The following is a 5,738-nucleotide window of genomic DNA, read 5'->3' on the forward strand; positions in this document are numbered from 1 at the left end:
ATGTTTGTTTGGTTTTACCAACCATTTAAAGTGGATGCCTTGATTTATTATATATCAATATATCATATTATTAATTTCTTGGTACCATTTAAATGTTAGTTTGGTTTTACCAACCATTTAAAGTGGGAACCTTGATTTAGTGTTTACAAATATATATAGCACAATAAATACTTGACAACATTTATAAGTTTTGATATATATTTTATACTTATAAGAAAATAGTATATAACATAATATAAATATGATTATTTAATATATTGGAACCATTTTATTAAGTGGATTTCAATAATGTTCATTAATGTTAACTTTATTAAAATATAAAGAGTGGATCCTCTAATCTCAACTAATTAAATTAAAATTTGAACAATTAAAAATTACCAATTAAAGATTCAAACAATTAAAAGAAAAACAAAAACAAAAACAAAAACAAAAAGACATTGTAGTGGACTTGTAATTACCGTAGCTTCCATGTGGATACGATATCGGACTCACCGAATTATACTACTTGCGGACAACCTGCTATTGAGAGTGCAACAATCAAAGTCACAACACCCCCTAATCAGAATATGACATTGTCCCTAATGTCAAAATAACTATTAATAAAGAGTACATAATGAAAGAGATATCACCTTGAATTTTATTGAAGATAACAAACTGAAAACAAACGCAAACCAATCCATGACTTTTGAATCAATTATCCAACTCTCTTCTTACTGTTTGATTGCGACCAATTGATCTTTGCTATCATCGGATCAGGCTTATGAACAAAAGCTTCCAAATCATCAATTAATTGGTCGGCAGTTGAACCAGAAATGAGCATCCATCGTGAATTTTCTGAAATAAAATTCTGTTCTTCAGCTTTATTAAGAAATGTCAACAAACTGTCATAATAATAATTGATATTCAACAAGCCCACATGTTTATTATGGATATTAAGTTGTGCCCAAGAAACAATGAGAAATATTTCTTCTAATGTACCAAAACCACCTGGTAATGCAATAAAAGCATCGGAATTTTTCAATCATTTTTGTGATTCTTTCATACATAGAAGAAACTTTTAATTCCTCCCCAATCGTAACACCTGTAATATTTCCTTCAGCTAAAGCTGTAGGAATAATACCCAAAACCTGACTTCCGCCAAGATGTGCAGATGTTGAAACAGATCACATTAACCCAATATTACCTCCCCCATATACCAAGTGAATTTTTCGCTCAGCCAATATCTTTCCAATATTATTCGCTGCTTCTACAAACACTTCATTTTTTCCAGGACTCGACCCACAAAATACACAAATATTTTTCAATGTTGGTGCAGAGGATCCAGCAATGTTTTTACTTTCTTTTTTTTTTTTGCGAAAATAGAGAGAAAGATGAGAGATTTTATAGAGGTAATATGTTATCAGGACAAAACTATGGGTCATAGTTGTAAACAGAATAATCATTAAAAACAATAATGACACACATGCATATAAATAGTAGTGTGATTGTGGCTCACAATTTTCCTCTGGTTTTACGTCCAGAAACGACTTCAACGCCTTCTATGAGTCGAGGATATGCTTCCCATCCAATTTTCTTAGAAATTGGCAAACATGGTCTTTTTTAGTCGGATTCCCAAGACTATTACGATGATGCTCATCTTGGAATTGTTTCCATAAACGGAGAAGTTCAATATGCACATGTCATCTAGAATGCATCTCAAGAGTCAATAAGATGTTATCTAAAGTCTCCTTACTCAGCCCATTCTTAATGAAACCAATTTTATTTTCTCTCTTATTGGAAACATATCCCAAAGATCTGCATCGTTTGTCACAAGTCCATCTTGAACACTTACGACAAACCCCTAAACTTTTGGCCTTTCGTTTTTTCGCATAAGTACTTTTTCCTAATCCAGGCATATACCGAATGAGTAATGACTGTGGAACTTCTCCTCCTAATCGGACCTTAGCTTCTATTACAAGACGAATATCTTCTGGAATTATTTTTCGCATTAGCAATCTCAATCTTTCACACCTACTTGCATAAATTTTTCTTAGAACATTTTCAGAAACAGAGGGAAAATATTTACAAATTTTTGAGAGAATTTCATCCATTTTGAAAAGAAAAGAAATGATTTTTTTTTAATTTTTGTATCAGCAACTGTCGGAAACTGATTAAATCGACTATGATAGCCACGGAGTACCATTATCCGCCATTTAATCGGGAAAATAAAAAGATTAAGGAAATCTGAAATAAAAACATATAAAATTAAATGCAACACAAAAAATCAACGATCGGAAAGGGAAATAAACTCTTCTTGAAAGATTTCATTTTCTACAAATGGTTTAAGCCTTTGTCCATTTACTTTAAAAACATCACCATTTTTAGGATTTTCAATATCCACAGCTCCATAACTATACACATGCTTTACAACATATGGGCCTGTCCATCTTGTTCGTAATTTTCCTGGGAATATGTGAAGTCGCGAATTATAAAGAAAAACTTTTTTACCAATCTCAAAAGATTTTCTAAGAATTGTTTTATCATGAAATGATTTGATTTTTGCTTTATAAATCCTTGAATTCTCATACGCGTCATTTCTGAGTTCATCAAGTACATTAAGTTGCAATTTACGCAATTTGCTAGCCTCATCCATGCTTGAATTAAAAATTTTCATCGCCCAATAAGCTTTATGTTCAAATTCCACAGGCAAATGACAATGTTTTCCGTAAACCAACCTGTAGGGACATATATTCAATGATGTTTTAAAAGCTGTTCGATATGCCCAAAGTGCATCATTAAGTCGCAGAGACCAATCTTTTCTATTTGGGTTAACATTTTTTTCCAAAATTTGCTTTGTCTCCCTATTAGCTAATTCAACTTGTCCATTTGTTTGAGGATGATAAGGAGTAGTTACTTTGTTAGTAATACCATATTTTTTCATTAATGAAGCAAATGGTTTATTAACAAAGTGAGTTCCCCCATCACTTATCATATCTCGAGGAATTCCAAATCTACTAAAAATATTTTCTTTCATAAATATGATGACGATTTAATGATCATTTGTTCGACATGGAATTGCCTCTATCCATTTGGAAACATAATCAACTGCAACTAAAATATACAATTATCCAAACGACGGTGGAAAAGGTCCCATAAAATCAATTCCCCAACAATCAAAGATTTCAATTTCAATGATAGGATTCAAAGGCATCATTTTTGTTTTTGAAATCTCACCCAATTTTTGACAATTTTCTAAGATCTTGCAGATTTCCTGGGTGTATTTAAATAAAGTGGGCCAATAAAATCCACAATGCAAGATTTTTGCAGCCGTTTTCTTTGAAGAAAAATGTCTTCCGCATGCTTTTGAATGACAAAATTTAATGACACTACTTACCTCATTGTCGGGTATGCAACGTCGAAAAATTTGATCTGGACAATACTTGAACAGATACGGATCATCCCAATAAAAGTTTTTTACTTCATTCAAAATTTTATTTTATCTTGGAAACTCCATTGCGGTGGCATTTTTCCTGTCACAAGAAAATTTACTATTTTCGCGAACGAAAGTATAGTAGTAACTGAAAATAGATGTTCATCAGGAAAATTATCATCAATTGGTACCATTTCACATGATGATCATGTTGCTAGTCTTGATAAATGATCAGCTACGACATTCTCGGTTCCTTTTTTATCTTTGTTTATAATGTCAAATTCTTGGAGTAACAAAATCCATCGTATCAGTCGTGGCTTTGCATCCTGTTTGGTCAACAAATATCTAATAGCAGAATGATCAGTAAACACAATAGTCGTTGATCCAATCAAATAAGAACGAAATTTATCTAATGCAAATATTACAGCAAGTAGTTCTTTTTCAGTTGTGGAGTAATTCATTTGAGCATTGTTTAAAGTTCTACTTGAATAATATATCACATAATGCTTACCGTTTCTTCTTTGACCCAATACTGCACCGACGACATAAGCGCTCGCGTCGCACATGATTTCAAATGGTAAAGACCAATCAGGAGGTAGCATGATAGAAACTGATGTTAAATGTCAAATGATTTTATCAAAAGCATTTTGACATTCTTGAGTCCACTCAAATGCAGTGTCTTTTGTTAAGAGGTTACAAATGGGTTTAGAGATTAAACTAAAGTCCTTTATAAACCTACTATAAAATCCAGCATGTCCCAAAAATGAGCAAATTTCTTTAATGATTTTCGGAAGGGGTAAATTGACAATGACATCAAATTTTGCTTTATCAAATTCAATTCCATGAAATGACACGACATGTCCCAAAACAATTCCAGAAGTAATCATGTAATGACATTTTTCCCAATTTAAAATAAGACTTTTTCCTCGCATCTTTTTAAAAATTTTTCCAAATTTTCAAGACAATTATCAAATGTATTCCCAAAGACAGTTAAATCATCCATGAAAATTTCCAAACAATTTTTAACCATGTCGCAAAAAATGCTTAGCATACATCTTTGAAATATTGCTGGGACATTGCATAAACCCAATGGCATCCTTCTAAATGCAAATGTTCCAAAAGGACATGTGAATGTAGTTTTTTCTTGATCTTCGAGTGCAATGGGAATTTGATAATAGCCTGAATATCCGTTAAGAAAACAATAGTAGGGATGACTTGCTACTATTTCTAAAATTCGATCCAAAAATGGTAATGGAAAATGATCTTTTCTAGTGGCGTCATTTAATTTTCTATAATCAATACACATCCGCCAACTAGATGGGACTCGACTTGTTAACCATTCACCTTTTTCATGTTTTATCACTGTGATGCCAGATTTTTTTGGAACTACTTGCGTTGGACTTACCCACTTACTATCAGAAATAGGATAGATAATTCCAACATCAAGTAGTTTGAGAACTTCAGTTTTCACAACATCTTTCACGTGTGGATTTAATGTTCTTTGTGGTTGTTGAGATGTTTTAGAATTTTCTTATAAATGAATTTTGTGTGTGCAAATTAGTGGATTAATGCCCTTGAGATCTTTTAATGTCCAACCAATTGCATTTTTATGTCTTTTAAGCATATCAACTAATTTACCTTCTTGATCACTTGCTAGTTTGGAAGAAATTACCACCGGATATGTTTCATCTTCTCCAAGGAATCCATAATTTAATTCTTCTGGCAAGGGTTTTAACTCCAATATGGGTGGTTAATCTTTGTTATCATATTTTGCCTCAAATTCTTTCTCTGATTCTGGTAACGAGTGATACCTGATAAAATCATCAAGATCAATTTCAATATTTTCTTTAACAGTATCAATTGAACAAATATCTAATTGGTTACGAGTACTCCCTTCTTTAATGTTTTCTTCCACAAGAGTTTCAATAAGATTTTCATATTCACTTTCATCTCCTTTGTCATGTGGTTGCTTACAAAGATTAAAAACATTAAGCTCCAAGTTCATGTTACCAAATGACAACTTCATTATTCCATTCCTGCAATTTATAAGAGCATTAGAGGTTGCTAAAAATGGACGACCCAAAATTACAGGAATTGCATTACAAGCTTCGATAGGTTGTGTATCTAAAACTATGAAATCGACAGGATATACAAAGTTATCAACTTGGACCAACACGTCTTCTACCATACCTCTTGGCACTTTAACAGATCTATCGGCAAGTAAAAGTGTTACCGAAGTAGGTTTTAACTCACCTAGATTGAGTTTTTGATAAACTGAATATGGAAGTAAATTCACACTAGCTCCAAGGTCAAGCAAGGCTTTTTTAAT

Source organism: Primulina huaijiensis, chromosome 6 (genome assembly GCF_012295235.1).
Source record: "Primulina huaijiensis isolate GDHJ02 chromosome 6, ASM1229523v2, whole genome shotgun sequence".
In the NCBI taxonomy this organism is placed as follows: domain Eukaryota; kingdom Viridiplantae; phylum Streptophyta; class Magnoliopsida; order Lamiales; family Gesneriaceae; genus Primulina; species Primulina huaijiensis.